The sequence below is a fragment of the Panicum hallii genome, chromosome 8 (assembly GCF_002211085.1).
Source record: "Panicum hallii strain FIL2 chromosome 8, PHallii_v3.1, whole genome shotgun sequence".
Taxonomy (NCBI): Eukaryota; Viridiplantae; Streptophyta; class Magnoliopsida; order Poales; family Poaceae; genus Panicum; species Panicum hallii.
Window position 1 is genome coordinate 42,263,503 of NC_038049.1, and position 17,266 is coordinate 42,280,768.

The following is a 17,266-nucleotide window of genomic DNA, read 5'->3' on the forward strand; positions in this document are numbered from 1 at the left end:
ATATGTATTTTCTGGATGCAGCAGCAATCTGATTACTGTTAACTTTCTAGGTTTTAACATTTAGTTATACTCACAGTTCAGATATGTTATTTTGGTTGTTTTGCGGGGTTTTTTTTTAATTTGCATTTGGCATTTGGCATATGTAAGACTTCAAACGCATCATAAAATTTCTGTTTTTTTATTCTATAGAATTTTTTGTAAAACATTTGTAGTTTTTTATAATATGTTATTTTGATATTTGCCTCTGATTGCTTCTATCTTTTATGCTTTTCTATTTCTTTGATATTTATTTTTTATTTTATTTTGGTACGTTTGATTTTGATCGGATGGATATAAAATTTGGGTGATGGTCTGTCCGTGTTTTACCGTCTGCCCACCGAGGGATATACCCGAGATGGTGAGTTTTAGGTAGGGTGTCGCCGAGATCAGGAACTCGAAGGTGCAAGCAACATGAGGTTTAGACAGGTTCGACCCGCGATGTGCGTAATACCCTACGTCCTATTTGATGGTCTGTATTGCCTTGGGTGTTGATGTGTTTTGAGGGGGTCCCTGCCCGCCCTTATATATCCGAGAGGACAGGGTTAAATGAATCCTAGTCCGACAGTAGCTTAGGAATCTTACTTGAGTACAACTCGAGTAGCATCCTTCTGTATCGACTAGTTCTACTTCGCATGCGAGTAGAGTACAATGCAGATAAGGTATAGGACATGTCCTATCCCCTATTCCTGTATGAACTACGTTATGTACATAGTCCCGTAGTTCCAGGTCTGACAAGCCCCCAGCTCTTCGTAGCTAAGTACTGCAGGCTCCTCGAGTACTTCCGAAGTAGTCTTCGGCTTTTTTTAAGCTCCATCTTGAAGCTCTTCTTTGAATACTTCCTTGGCTGCATTGAAGCTATGAGGTGCTCATGCCCCGAATTACTTCTTTGGTATGGGGTGCGATGGAAAATTGCACTTCATATGGAGTAGCCCCCGAGCCTTAGGTTGAATCGAAGAATCAGACTGAGGGTCACATTAGTCTTGAATCTTCCTTGCTTACTCTTCGAATATATTTGAAAAATAAGTTGTCGATGCTACGTATCCTGCAGCCCCGGAGCCTTGAATCCAAATCTCTCAGGCTTGGAAAAAAGGATCCAATGGTCGTGGCATGCAGTGAAAAAATATTCCCTGGGAAATAATTGGTGTGATGGTACACATGATAGAAGTTAGATTTGGAATCCGAAAAATCCCTTTTTTAGGACAATTAACCCTGAAAAAATGGTTAATCAAATAATTTATCTAAAAATCTACCAAATAACCCCTCATCTTCCGAATATTCCTTGTGATGACTCTTCAACTTCGGAATAGTAAAGCAGTATCCGGCCGCTGGTTATTTAACCCCGCGGTAACTTAGGGTAAAACCCGTGCTTCCAATCGTCAATCCGCCGAGTAATTTCTGAGTCCCCAATCAGATCTGTGCTCCGCCTTCACCTCCTTTGACAAGCCCCAAGCTAGCCGAATCTCTCCACCCCTTCTCTGCAGCCCCCGAGCGCATGCGAGTAAAGCGGCTCGTGACAAACAGAACTAAAATGGCGCCCGAGACATCCAACAAGAAGGATGGGAAGGGCCCGTCAAACAAGTTAGAATGAATCTGATCGAGCGGATCTAACCTGTTCGGAGAACGCGATCCTCATCGCGACGACTATCATGCTCGTAGCAAGTAGTCAATACTACCCCGAGTGCAGTGACTCTGGGAGTAGTCGATATAGCTCCTCAAGTGAGCCCGTCAAAAAAGTTAGATTGAATCCGATCGAGCGGATCTAACCTGTTCGGAGTACGCGATCCTCATCGCGACAACCATCATGATCGTAGCAAGAAGTCGATTTATATGAAACTTGAACGTGACTATAGCCTCCAATTTTAATAGAGAATTTACATTCCTGATTCTGTGGCACATGGCCTCCAAATTGAATCGGAAAGAAACTGCCTTGACGCTCGAAGAACAGCTATCACTGCGTGTCTTCTTATGGGTAAAACTTTCGTAGGTTCTGTATGTTCCAGGAATTTAGGATGTCTTGGCCCTCGGGGTATTGTAGTCGATAAGACCCCGGTCTTGTAATCTACTTGACGATGAACGGTCCTTCCCATCTTGAATTGAGCTTGTGTAATCCTGACTCGTCTTGGATGCGGCGTAGGACCAAATCGCCTATACTGAACGACCGTTCTCTGACGTTGCGGTCATGATATTGTCGGATCCCCTGTAGGTATCATGCTGACTGAACAAGAGCAGTGCAGCGAGCCTCTTCGACAAAGTCTAGCTCTAGCTTCCTTGCTTCATCCGCCTCGCCTTCGTTGTACATTTCAACCCTTGGGGATTTCCACATGATGTCAGCTGGTAAAATTGCTTCAGAGCCGTAGATAAGAAAAAACGGTGTTTGTCCTGTGGCTTTGGACGGCTGAGTCCTAAGCCACCAGATGACATATGGCAACTCGTGTATCCGCTTTCCGCCTTTCTTGCTATTTTCATCATAGATTCTTTTCTTGAGGCCCTCGATTATCATGCCGTTCGCCCTCTCGACTTGACTGTTGGCTCTTGGGTGTGCAACGGAGACGTATTTTGACTTCGATGCACGCATTTTCACAGAACACCTAGAACTGGTTAGCTGTGAAATTTGATCCCAGGTCCGTGACGATGGTGTTTGGGAAGCCGAAGCGATGCAGAATGTCAGAGACGAAATCAACGACTCTGTCTAGTGTGAGCTTGGTTATCGGCTTGTACTCGATCCACTTGGTAAAATTGTCGATTGCTACCAATATGTGGGTAAAACCGCCTGGCACCATTGTAAATGGCCCAATCATATCAAGGCTCCAGCAAGCAAACGGCCAGGATGGCGGTATGATGATAAGATTGTGGGCTGGGACGTGAGATTGCTTGCCAAAGAATTGGCAGTTTTGGCATGTCCGCACCAGGTCTTCAGCGTCTGAAACTGCGATGGGCCACCAAAAACTAGCTCTGTATGCTTTCCCGACTAGCATTCTTGAAGCTACGTGGTTGCCGCATACTCCCTCATGTATCTCCTGCAGTATGTCATAGCCGTCTTCTCTCGTGACGCATTTCATGAGTACACCTGATCGTGCGCCACGCTGCTAGAGTTTATTGTCGACTAGGACAAAACCTTTGCTTTTGCGCATGACACGAGCTGCCGCTACGCTTTTTGCGCACATCCCCGCTGGTAGTCTTTGGTCCCGGATGAAGTCGATGTAAGTTTCTCTCCAGTCCTCCCCGAGTATCATAACCTCCCGATCGGGCTTCTGAGGGTTAGTATCAGTGGTTATCTGAGGTGAGGACTTGATGGATGGTTGCTTCAGCTCCTGGACAAAAACTCCCGCTGGGACTTGTGCACGGGTGGATCCTAGTTTGGATAGTATATCTGCGCCGATATTGTGTTCCCGTATCACGTGATGAACCTCCAGTCTGGAAAATTTGTTTTCCAGCTTGCGCGGCCGCGAGTACTTCTCCTGAAGCATCTGGCACACGCGTAGTTGAAGCGTACTGGATGGCCTCCTGGTTGCAGTCATATGACTTCTTCAAGTCGCCTCGGAGAGTGAGTACCCCACTTCGTCCTGGCATCTTGTGAAGTAGATAAACATAGTGCGGCACTGCCATGAATTTGGCCAGTGCCGGCCTGCCCAGTATGGCATGATATGAAGATTCAAAGTTGGCAACTTCGAATTTGATGAACTCGGTACGGTAGTTCTCCCTCATGCCGAAGGTGACTAGAAGGACCACCATGCCAAGTGGATGTGTTTCATTGCCTGGGACAATGCCGTAGAAGGGAGACTTGCTTGGGACGAGCATGTCCGTTAAGTCTAAGCCCATCTTTCTCAACATGTTGGCGAAGATGAGGTTGAGACCGCTTCCGCCGTCGATGAGTATTCTGGTGAGCTTGACCTCTGCCACCACCGGGTCCAGGACCAGGGGGAATTTGCCGGGCTCCGAGAAGCTGGTCCACTGATCGTCTCGTGAGAACAAGATGGGGACCTCCGACCATCGAAGTGGTCCTGGTACCGCCGGCTCTACGGACATGATTTCTCGGAGTAGTAGTTTTTGTTCCCTCCTGGAACTGAACTCTTCGTCACCTCCGAAGATGACGTTGATGGTTTTCGAGGCATCTTGGAACTTCGGATTGTGCGATTTGTCCCCTTGGTCGTCCTCTTTGGGCTCTTTATCCGTTGACTTGGTCTTCTTGTCATTGCTGGGATTGCTGAATGTCCTTCGGAGGTTGTAGCAATCGATTGCCGCATGATTGGCACCTGGATGCCATGGGCATTTCTTCTGCAAGAGCTTTTCGAATTGCTCTTGCGTCGTTGTCTTCCTGCCTCGCGGAGGACGATCCACAGCCGCGACGAGGTCGTCTGGCTTGCGCTTTCGGGATGAACCTGAGTAGTCCCGCTGGCTCTTGTCAGTACGGTTATCATTTGGGCGCCTCGGGTTGTTGTCGTTGCGCCTCGAGAACCGTTCATGCATGTCTCCTCTTGCTCGGACCAATCGTGCATCATGTCACGAAGTCCTGCAATAGTTTTTGGTCTGTTCCGCGCGAAGTCTCTATAGATGCCTGGGTCGGTGAGGCTATTGTAGAAGCAGTCGATGATGTCCTCTTCCGAGATGTTCGCAATGGTGGCTCGTACATCGAAGAAATGGCGTGTGTATGATCGTAGGAGCTCGTTGCGTTCCTGTTTACACCGAGCAAGGTCATGACGAGTACCTGCGCGGGCAATCGCCCCCTGGAAGTTGTCGATGAAGACTTTGTTGAGCCCCTCCCAGGAGTCGATCGAGTTGTTGCTGAGGCTCTTCAGCCATGTGAGCAGTGCAGGGTCCAAAGCCATCGGGAAGTAGATGACCTTGGTGGTGTTGGAGCCTCCTGCGACTTCTATGGTGGTAGAGTAACATCATAGCCATTGCTGAGGAGCTTGTTTGCCGTCGTACTTGGTGATCCCAATTGGCTTGAAGCCCTCAGGGAACTTGTAACTGTTGAACCGTGCTGTGAACACTGGAAAGCGATCACTGCTGTCGATACCTTCTGGATCGGCTACTTCACGCTCTCTGCGTCTGGAATCAATTATGGATCACGCATCGCGTCCTTCATTGATTTTCTGGCGCAGGTCTTCAATGGGTAAGTCTTGAGGATTCCAATGGTTGGGATGATTAGGTTGTCGCGGGTTGCCTACTAGAGGTGGCTGCTGCCTCCCGCCAGTGGCCTGACTTCCACGAGCATTGTCACTGTTATTGCTTCATTGATGTTGAGGATGACCACCTACCATTCGACTGTTAGCCTGGCTGCGGCTTTCGCCCATGTGTTCTTCTCCGATGGCTGACGCCGGGTTTTGTCCATCGAGCTGGATCCATGCTCTCTGCGCATAGCGAAGTGCTTGGTGCAGGTTTGGATCATTGCTGCGTTCGAGTATGGCGGTTACCCTGGCGATGTTAGCCACGGGGGTTCTAAAGCCCCGCTCGCTCACAACGGCGAATTCGGCGTCCAGTTCATGATGCATAGATCGTATGCACTCGTTGACCCTCCTTCGCCGGGCTGCGCGGGCTCTGTTCCTAGCCCTTCGTGCCTCACACTCGGTGTCGTTTTCGTCGCCGGCGTTGGCTGTGGACTCATCTTCGGATATCATGCCAAGTGTTTCATTGGGTAAGAGGCCATCATGCTCCCCCTCTTCTGCCATCAACACTTGGCGTGATATGAGTTCGTCGGAGCTCGCTTCGACTAGCTCGATCGATTCTTCTGCTGTGGTGGCTAATGGCTTACCCTGCTGGAAAGGCAAGGGCTTGAGGTGTGCCACGAGTCGGTCTTCATCTTTGAGTAGATCGGAGAGTTTCATGCCCTTCCAATGCACGAAACGACCTTCTGGGGTGGAGGTGATCATCAGACCATTGTCACCAAGGTGACCCGCAGCCTCCCGACATGCCGTGGCTTCGCGTTTCCTAATTTGGAGTAAAAAGTCCAAGTCCTTTTCCAATGCGGAGAGGGACTCTGAATTGTTGACCTTCTGAGGTTCAGTGGCCGAATTGCGTGGACCGAGTCGTGATCGGCTACGCAAGTCCTCAGATTGGAGCGAGTCCGATCCGAGCATGGTTGTTGCAGCATGGGGTGGAGTCGTGTTGAAAACGGACTCCTCCTCGATCTTCGTGGCGGAGCCATGGGTCAACAAGTCATCGAGATTGTCAACAAACTCGTCGAGCTCGCTGTGAAAACTTGCTGCAAAAGTTTTCGGCTTCGTGACGTCGATGGTGAGTCGATGAAAATCGCCTGCACCGTCTGCAACGCAGACCCATGAGCCAAAAACAAGCGTCGTGCCCTCGGGGAGCACGGCACTGGTGAACTTGAATGATGCCATCGAGTTTGCCGGTGGATCTTTGATGCACTCCCCTACTTGGCGCGCCAGCTGTCAGTGTTTTACCGCCTGCCCACCGAGGGATATACCCGAGGTGGTGAGTTTTAGGTAGGGTGTCGCCGAGATCAGGAACTCGAAGGTGCAAGCAACACGAGGTTTAGACAGGTTCAGGCCGCGATGTGCGTAATACCCTACGTCCTGTTTGGTGGTCTGTATTGCCTTGGGTGTTGATGTGTTTTGCGGGTGTCCCTGTCCGCCCTTATATATCCGGGAGGAAAGGGTTAAATGAATCCTAGTCCGACACTAGCTTAGGAATCTTACTCGAGTACAACTCGAGTAGCTTCCTTCTGTATCGACTAGTTCTACTTCATATGCAAGTAGAGTACAACACAGATAAGGTACAGGACATGTCCTATCCCCTATTCCTGTATGAACTATGTTATGTACATAGTTCCGTAGTCCCGGGTCTGACATGATCGTCTCTTTTTCACTCGAATTTTTGTGGTGGACATTTGAGTGATTTGAGTGTCAAAATCACTTAAGAGATGGAAAGCTCCAAATCACCCCGAGTGAGGGATAGATTGAAAGAAATTGGTGCTCGTAGCCTAAGAGGAGGAGAGAGTGAATTAGGCCATTCTAAAACCTTAACCTATAGCTTAAACTAGTTAGCACAAAACATAAGCTAAAACATATTATTTAGATGTGCAACCAGGGTTCAATTAGTGTAAAAACTTCATCCCAAAAAGTTTTGCAACTTATAGCCAATCCTAACAAGATACTACACTAAGAATGTAAAGTCACACAAGATTGCAATAAGAAATGTGGAAGCTTAAAATGAGGAGGGTAAGCAAACTCTCAACACGAAAATTATCCAATATTATCGGTAGTCACAAGGTCACCCCTAATCCATGTTGTTGAAGCACTCACTAAGAGTATTGCTTCCCGATCACCGAGTCTCTTCCAGGACTCTTCTTGACTCGCCACCAAGGCTCTCGCCAAGTCTCCGGTCATCTCGATGCCATCTCCACTAAGGAGCTTCTCCATAAAGGAAGGGGGTCTCCACGTCTCCTGCACAAAGCCGTCGTTGCTGCTCCACACCAAGCTGGAGGGTCGATGACTTGCCAGCGAGCCACAAAAATTCCAAGAGGCCGGCACACTGAGATACAAGCTTGAGGTTCACTCAAGAACCAGCATAAGGTCACAACACCTTGCTCTCACACTTTCTCTAGAGCTAGCCTAGCACTACACCTCACAAAGCTTGTGCTAAATCTAGGGATTTGATCAATGAGCTATTTGGATGGCTTAGAGAACTTTTTCAAAGTATGGGTGCTTCACACAATCTCCAGTAGTCTCAAATGAACCGGGATGAGACCCATAGACTAGAGATCCACTTTTAGCCGTTGCTTTTCTGCTAAAAGCCTAAAGCGTCGGTTAAACGATCACTATCTTCAGTTAACCGGTCAATATGAACTTGCATACTAGATGTTGCTCTCATGTCTGCCAAGCCTGCTTTTGCTTGTGTCATTGCACCGACACATGCACCGACGCACCGTCAGTTCAACCGGTGCTGAAGACCTTCTTGTCCCTTTAGCTCCAAAACCTCTCGGGCAAAATAAACGACCATTGCACCGACGCTCTGTATCATAGTATCGGTTCAACGGTGCCTCTGGCACTTCTCCACTTGATCGCCATGCCTTCTCCTCATTGCACCGACGCATCCCTTCTTACAATGTCGGTTCAACCGGTGTTACTGACTTCTTCTGCACCTGATCACCGTTGCAATTTTTAATGCACCGATCAGTTCATATTTGATGTCGTCGGTTCAACGGACGCATACATTCATGCTGAACCTTGTCCAATTCATCTCTATATTTTCACTACAACTTAGGCATCTTGATTGTGGTTTGGACGGTCTTGTATATGGATTGGACTCTATCTATGGAATATAAAAATCCTATAAATTTGAGCTCACAAACTCGTTAATCGCATTGACTATGTTGTCCTATAATCACCAAAATCATAATTATAATCTAATAAGGCCATGTTCCTTACATAGACAGACCTAGAAAATTGCCCAAAACACCAAATTTTTGTGAAGCTTATTTGACCAAGAGATCGTCCTTCCATTGCAGCAAGGGAAGGTCATAATCTACCTTTTGTGATCTTTTTTTCATGTACAAATGAAGGGTAGCGTGTGTGCGTGCGTATATACTCTGTATGGAGTGGGGGAAAAAAAGGAGAAATACACTCGCCGGCAGAACCTACGGTGACGATGGCGCAAGATTTTCTTAGTTCTCTGTCTTTGTTTACTCGTGTGTCAGCAAGTGGCTGCAGGCCCAATGGATACAAATTAATAGACATGGAAAGAGATGGCTGGCTACTCGTGCTCTCTTGGAACGCACAAGTTTCACAAGAAGCAAATTTTTACAGGATCATTAGTGCAAGTGAGTAGTGATACTCGACTCTGCAAATCTGCATTGCACAGTTGGTAGATATAGGCTCGGCGCCATGGTGTTGGCGGTCGCCGGCGGCGGCCTGGCGGCGGAGGTGCTGACGGCGCGGTTCGCCCGGCGGGTCCTGTCGGGGCGCTGGTTCACGCTGTTCGCGTGCCTGCTCATCCTCTCGGCGTCGGGCGCGACCAACGCCTTCGGCATCTACTCCCGGGCAGCAACGTCGGTGTCCCCGCGGGGCTGCTCAGCGAGGTGGCCCCGCCGCGGGCCGTGCTCGCCGTCGGCGCCACCATGAACCTAGCCGGCTACCTCATGGTCTACCTCTCCCTGGCCGGCCGCGTCGCGCGCCCGCCCGTCTGGCTCATGTGCGCCTACGTCTGCGCCGGCGCCAACTCGCAGGCGTTCGCCGGCACCGGCACGCTCGTCACCTGCGTCCGGAACTTCCCGGGGACCCGCGGCGCCGTGCTCGGTCTGCTCAAGGGATACGTTGGCCTCAGCAGCGCCATCCTCGCGCAGCTCCACCTCGCGCTCGACGGCGGCGGCGACGCCACCTCGCTCGTGCTGCATATCGCCTGGCTCCCCGCCGCGGTCTCCGTCGCGTTCCTCGGCACCGTTCGCGTCGTGCCTCCACCGCGCCGGCGGCGGCGGTGGCGGCGTGTTCTTCTGTTTGCTCTACATCTCCATAGCGCTCGCGGCGTACATCCTCGTCATGATCGTCGTGCAGAGGCAGGCCAGCTTCTCGCGCGCTGCGTACGCCGCGTCGGCCGCCGGGCTCCTAATCCTCCTCTTCCTTCCCCTCGCCGTCGTAGTCAGGCAGGAGTACCGGATCAAGAAGGAGCTCGAGGAGTCCCTGCGCGCGGCGCTCACGACGGTGACCGTCGTCGAGAAAACAGCCGCCTCATTGCCAATGACCGAGGTAGCGACGCCGGCGAGCACCATCGATACACCGCCACCGCCGTCTTCCTGCGGCCTCACCTCCTTCCTGAGGCACACGTTCAACCCGCCGGCGCACGGCGAGGACTACTCCATCCCGCAGGCGCTGGTGAGCGTGGACATGCTGATCCTGTTCGTGGCCATCACCTGCGGCGCCGGCGGGACCCTGACGGCGATCGACAACATGGGGCAGATCGGGCAGTCGCTGGGGTACCCACCCAAGAGCGTGGACGCCTTCGTCTCCCTCATCAGAGTCTGGAACTACGCCGGCCGCGTCGCCGCCGGGTACGCCTCCGAGGCGCTCCTCTCCCAGTACCGGTTCCCGCGGCCGCTCGCGCTCATGGCAGTGCTCCTCGCCTCCTGCGCCGGCCACCTCCTCATCACCCTCGGCGTGCCGCGCGCGCTCTACGCGGCGTCCGTCCTCACCGGCTTCTGCTTCGGTGCGCAATGGCCGCTACTCTACGCCGTCATCTTCGAGCTCTTCGGGCTCCGGCGCTACCCCACGCTCTACAACCTCGGCGCCGTCGCCAGCCCCGTCGGCGCCTACCTCCTCAACGTGCGCGTCGCGGGGCGGCTCCACGACGCCGAGGCCACGAGGCAGCACGGCGGCACGCTTCCGGCCGCCGGCGGGGACAGGATGTGCCTCGGCGTGGAGTGCTTCAGGAGGTCGTTCCTGATCATCACGGCGGCCACGGCGGCCGGCGCGCTCGTGTCGCTGGTGCTCGTGTGGAGGACGAGGGAGTTCTACAGGGGCGACATTTACGCCAGGTTCAGGGACGCAGCTGTCGCCGAGGAGTCACCGGGCGGTGGTGCCTCAGTGGCGGAGCAGCGGCCGGGCGACGGAGGCGCTGGAGGTGGTGGAGTCAACGGAGGGCAACGAGATGGCTAGCTAGGCGCTTGAGTGGACTTGGTCAAAATTCAGTACCATGCTCCGGATTGTAGAGAACTCAGAGGAGAACAAGTCATACAAATTTTCAACTTAAATTTCGTTCATTAGAAATAATACAAATTTCACACAATACAAATCCAAATTAATTCAGGCATACCATGTATATTAAATGTAAAAAGAAACAAGAAAAAAGGTAAATATTTACAGAATTGCAAGCATTGTTGGTTGCAGCAGCAGAACAGCACAGCATTCTCGTCTCCTAGAAACAGAAGGCCACGTCAGAGACACCATCTTTCTCCTGCTTCCACGTCACATCAACCATCAGCTTCCCGCCATTTCCCCATTCGAATTCAGCCTCACAGCCATCCACCAAGCTCCTCCTTGGCTTCACGTCAGAGTACACCAGCAGCCTCCCCGCCCCCTTCTCCTCACCTCACCACGGTGCTCCAACGGATCCCAACCTGCGCCCTGACAATTGAAGGCCCCAATGACCCCTCCAAACTGCAAAATTGGACGGTTTTCAGTTTCAGAATTCAGATACTACTACATGTCACGAACAGTAGCTCAAGAACTAAAGTTTATGAACATTTCCAGAAATAATATGCTGCATATGCAAAAGAGAAAGACAAACTGCATGAAACTGAGTAACTGACCTTGTTCAGGTTCCAAATCTTGAGGACAGTTTCCTGATCAAAGAGTGGGTTCTTGAACATGCAGTCTCGAGTGGGGAGAGCATAGTGCAGGCACCGGGGCACGGTGCTGTCTGGGAAGACGAGCCTCCTGAGCAGCTCGAAGTCATGGCCACCGAGGGAGTCGCTGACGTAGACGGGGCCGCCGCAGATGGCCTGGGACGCGGCGTGGAAGGTGCAGGCGTGGTCGGACTGGAACACATGTCCCAGTCCGGGCGGATGAACTGGCCCATCCACAGGCTGTTGTAGGCGCAGTTCACCATATGCGCGCCCTGCAGCCAGTACACGCCCATGGGGTCGCCGTTGGGGTCCTCGAACCAGAAGTCGTCGCCGGCACGGCCCATGGCCACCTGCCGCGTCCCGAGGAAGAAGAAGTCGTTGCACTGCTGCATGCTGGCGATGATGCCCGTGCCGGCGAAGTTCTTGGCGACGGACCTGGAGAGCCCGTCGTAGTAGGCCCTGGCGAGCTCGACGCGCCCGCCGTGCTCCCTGCAGACGTACTCCAGCGTATGCACGACGTCAACCTTGACGCCGGTGACGCCCGCGCCGGCGAGGTAGGAGTGCATCGACTCGTAGAGGTCGTCGGCCTGGTCGGGGCGCACCAGCCCGATCCCGCCCTCGATGATGCGGTCCACGGCGAGGTCGTCCATGGTGCCGGCCAGACCTGGCGACGGCCGCGCCGGCACGACGCGCGCGTCCAGCGGCGTCGCGCCGGGACGCACACCGCCCCACCCGCCGCATTGCGCCTGCCACACGTAAACGTCGTCCAGCCCTGGGAACCGCCGCCGCATGTCCTTAAGGAACGCCTTCAGCCCCACCTCGCCGGCGCCGCCGTCGTCGCAGAGCTTCGCAAGGACGGCGTCCCTCTACACGAGCAGCTGATCGAGCTCGCGCCGCAGCTGCGTGATCCTGACGTCGAAGTCCAAGAGATCGGTGGCGCCGCCCTGCGCCGCTTTCTTCCGGGCCTTCCAGGTGCTCTCGATCTCGGCGGCCTTGCGCACGACGGCCTTGGGCATGCTCTTGTCGTAGAACAGCTCCGGCGAGCAGCGGATCAGCGCGCCCTCCCTGTACCCGCGGAAGCGCGCGCACTCGTCGAAGCGGTAGAGGCGCGCGGTCATCTGGTCGCCGCCAAGCACGAGCCCCGGCGCGTCCTCGTGCGGCGGGTCGCCGTCGCGGTTCACGCTCTGCTAGCCGTCGTCGATGATGAGGAACCGCAGGGGCAGGCCGGCATCGGCGAACTCCGACACGCCCTGCCAGACGCCGGCGGGGTCAACGGTGAGGTAGAAGGCGTCCCACGTGCACCACCCGAACTGGTCCACCATCGCCGGCAACGCCTTCTCCTGTATCAACCTGTGGTGCGCCGCGCGCGCTACAACAGAATGGCAAAAATTCGTCGGCCAAAAACCGACGTTTTTATATTCAAAACCGATGAATTTACAGTAAATTTATTGGCCACCGACGAATTTAAGCCGTCTTTAGTTCGACGAATTTATCGAGTTAAATTCATCTGGGTCGACGAATTTACAATAAATTCGTAGGTGACACGTCACCCCGACGTTTTTATTGCCACGTCAGCTTAAATTCGTCGGTACACCAACGAATTTAAGTGACACGTGGCGAACCTCGGTCACATCGGGCTGGAAGACATGTGGACTTAAATTCGTCGGTACCCTGACGTTTTTACGGCCACGTGGACAGTATACCTCAACTTCCTAGCGCGCCACGTCATCACTAAAACAGTGCACAAATCATCCACAAATCGGCCAGAAATACATATCATCCACAAATACATATCATCCACAAATCCGCACTTCACAAGTGCATAAGTCCCACAGTACATGTCCACACATTAAGAGTCCACAAAATGCACAAATTAATGAGTTCAAGCGCACATCACAGGTTGCTATGTTCAAACACAATAACGGTTTAATCAACGAAAACGAAATATTTGGTGTTTTCAATATGTATATCACAAGCAATACAAGTCCAGCAAACAGAAAGTCCTAATCACATCTTACCCCTGTCCAAAATAACGTATTCATTGTAATACACATCATATCTACTTAGCCAACCACCAGTTCCATGTCCTCCAAAAAGCAAGAGGTGACAAGAAAATTTTGCACAAAATGTCAGAAGAATTTCAAGACAAAACCAGCTTCTGCTCATATAGACCGTAAATCTGAATACTCAGGATTCAAAGGCTCCTGATAAAGATTAAGGAGAATTATTTTCTTGACATTTGATTAAATATCAATTGTTAGATCCAATTCTGCAGTTAATCCTGATGAAGCAAGGATGTGCTACAAACTTGTTTTGAATTCACATCTGATACTTTGCACAAGGTAAATAATATTTTTAGCGAGGGTGACAAAGGGATATTGAGAGGACAATATACTAACTCACAACCAGGGTTGGCATCCTAAAGCATGTTCCTACTATTTTCTAACAGCTGATAGTGCATCAAGGAGTATCACTTCGACAAATATAGCGCATGTCATTTATACAATGGTGCACTCAGAAAAAGTTATCACAGGATAAAACTACATACATAAGGTCCACCAGAAGTTACTGAATGGCCGCACCGAGGAGAGGGAGATTGCCTTGGGAGCTTTAATTGCGTCCAACCTGGTGTCTCATTATCTTGCAAAGTGAACAAAATCAGATACTGGCTAAATTGTTTAATACTAATACACAAAATATGGATGGACCAGATTATAACAGAAGAGAAATGAAAATAAAATTTTTCAAGAAGCAGTTAGTCCAAATAGAATGTATATAAAGGTGTTCTGCATATAATATAATCATGATCTACAACCATTCAAACTGGTTAATATGATATTGTTTGTTGTGGCGTGCAGGCCACAATACAAGGAGATAAGCACAACAGTCCCGTTATCTAGTCTACATTAGATAAATATCAATTAGTAGGCGGCTTAGATCAGAAGGGCTGTAAGTTTTTACTTTGGTTTGTGCCTTATCTATCAAATAAATTTACAAATAAATAGGAGATACCTTCATCCGTAATACCCTTTAAAGCCCATAAATCACCCATTATCGGCCCAGCTCCACCTATGGGGAAAGAAGACGTAAAGTGGTTAGGAATAGCCTATTGATGGCCCAAAATGTATGCATTAAATCATTAATCAAGATAAAAACACCTTTATGATTCTCATTAAAAAATCTCATAAGGAAATAATTTACCTTTTCACAAGCCAATCCTAAGCAAATCAAAAAAATTTATACTTTATAAAAAGAAAATAACATAATTGAAGTAAAAAAGATGAGTATTATCCCTAAATCAAAAGATAATGCAAATGTACGACAAAATGGGAACAAAATGCAGAGTCAAAAAAAATGGGAACAAAATTTTTGATGACTTGATTTCTCAATATTTAAATTATCCAGCTGCATCGAAGTATATTAGTTTCACTTGTTTATCAGATTTCAACGACATAAAATTGATCAACAAAATTACTTTCTATCACGGGGTCAGATAAGGAATGTCAAACACATAAAAATTGAATAATACAACAAACTTTGAGAAATTCACTAAAGCAAGGAATAACAATAACCTCTGCCTCCAAATATAAGCAGCGTCTGTTGTTGCCTTGATGCCTCGGGCTTGTCTGCAATGAGAACACAAGAAATAAGGATAAATCGGTGGACCTACCAATGAAACAAAACAACACAGCAATCAAGTACAACATAAGAACGCCATGAAAAATTAACCAAGAAAGGTGCTCAAAACTAATCAGAGACTCACAAGGGAGGATGGCACCGCGCATTGTCGGGCGGATCAGAGACGGCGGTGTCGGGCGGATCTCTATGCGCGCGCGGAGTTCCTGAGCTCCTTCCCTGCCGCCGCCTGCCTTCCTGGACCGACGGTGAATTTGTACTTGATTGCACCCTAGCAGCGAGGTAGGCTGGCGTCGCCGGCGTGCACGTAGGCGATGCGGCGGAAGTCGGTGCCGGTGACGGCCTCGGACCCGCTCTCGGCGCAGATGACGACGCCGTTGTCGTCGCCGGGGAAGATGGCCGACCGGAAGCCCCCCTGCACGAGCGGCAGCACGAGGACGTAGCCCGCGCCGGCGCCTGCGAGCTCGGGCACCTCGAGGAGCACCCACTGCGTCTCCATTTGCAGGTCGCGCCCGCGCCGCCCCGCCCACGCCGTGCTCCACCACGTCTTGAACCGGAACACGCTCAGGAACCGCCGCGGGCCCGCCAGCCGCCCCACGCGGTACGGCGCACGGCTCGCCGGCGCCAGCAGCGTGAAGCCCAGGAACGCGCCGCGGCGCGCGTTCGCCGCGGCCCGCTCGGCCAGCTCCCGCGGCGCGTCCGACGCCGCGGGGTCGAAGGCCTCGGCGAACGGGGTGAGCGTGACGTTCCCCGGCACGCCCGTGAGGAGCGCGGCCTTATTGCCGCCGCCGACGCTGAGCTCCCCGTCCTGCAGCGAGAAGAGGCACGGTGCGGACGACGACGCCGGGCCGCCCTTGGCCGCGTTGGCGGCGAGCTTGGGCGCGGGCGTGGCGGCGACCTTGGGCGTGGGCTTCGACTCGTTAGGCGGCGCCATTGGCAACGCGACCGGCCGGGCACAAGAAGACTGGAGCGAGAATGTTCAGAGAGAAGAAGATTCAGGCGATGCCAAGAGGGAGATTACCCGCCGATGTGCTAGCTAACCAAGCTCCTGGAGGTATCTGAGCTGATGAGGACAAGGTGAGCGAGCGCGTTCCATGGCGATTTATAGGCACGGGCGCCGGGAGGACGAAGACGCCGGCCCGGACCCTACTTTAGGAAGGCTCTGGAGCGTGCTGACGTCGCGACAGGTGAGGGGAGTCTCTTCTGCAGAGCATCAGGAACTTTGGAGGAGAAAGACGGCATGCAACTGAACGGAACGCGACTGTGGTATTTGATTACACGAAATTTTCAGAAAAGTGTTTCAGATCAGGGAGAGCTAATTGGGACGGGCAAATGAGAGCCGGATGTGTGTTCGTCATCGTGTGGAGCTCATCAGATGGCCGGAGCAGCGTGGTCGGCGGCCGGCGTCGGCACGCGCAGCTCGACATGGACGGAAAGCGAGCGGTGCAGACGGGTGCAACCTTGTGTGCAACCATCTGCTTCTGCCGTGTCCCTGCTGCAACGGTTCCAGATGTCACGCACGCACGCTCGCCAATCTGTCTCGTAGCGAAGATGGCAGACAAAGAGACATGCAGTGCACGTGTGGCGAAATCTGAAGATGATGCCAAAACCTAGTAATTCACGTCGTCCACAAGAATCCTCAGATTCGGTGAACTTCCCTGTGCCTTTGGGGTAGGTTTGCGTTTCTGATTTGCGCTAAACTCTTGATGCATCTAGAGCCATCCTATAGGATTCAATGGTTCTGAACTTCTGATGAACCTCCATGACGAAATATTCAAGCTCAAATAATGGCATTTTGGTGATGCTGCTTGACCTGGTACCGGCCATCCAGAATGTGCACTGGCGTGTCCTACCTGGAACTCATTTTATGGACCCTATTTCAGATCAGCTTTCTTTGCACATCTTCTTGCCAAATTTCTTTGCCACATTGCATGATCCATCTCTGAACATTGACCATGAGCAACGTTGGTGTTATCTGAATCATTGATTTGCTGCCGGGGAACCATACACCATTTTGCTGTTGCAGATTCAGTGAGGGCCCGGGATGCTGATCCGGATAGACGTGTGCGTCAGGTTTACATTATCATGCTCATCGCATTGTAACAAAGTTCCTCTCTGTAAACGGATTAGGAGATCTACTACCTGTTATATTAATTAAGCCCAAATGGGCATTATATTGTAACAAAGTATATTTTTGCAATAGTAGTATTCTCTCCGTTTAAAAATGTAAAACATTTTGGTTTTATCCTAAGTCAAACTTTTCTAATTTTGACCGATTTAATAAAGAATATA

General features: G+C 51.3%; 2 pseudogenes; one reads left to right on the plus strand and one right to left on the minus strand.

Annotated features, from left to right (window-relative positions):
* The first annotated feature begins 8,885 nt into the window (after window positions 1–8,885).
* Window positions 8,886–10,649, plus strand: LOC112872360 (annotated as a pseudogene).
* A 214-nt stretch (window positions 10,650–10,863) lies between these two features.
* Window positions 10,864–16,240, minus strand: LOC112872361 (annotated as a pseudogene).
* Between the last annotated feature and the right edge of the window lie 1,026 nt (window positions 16,241–17,266).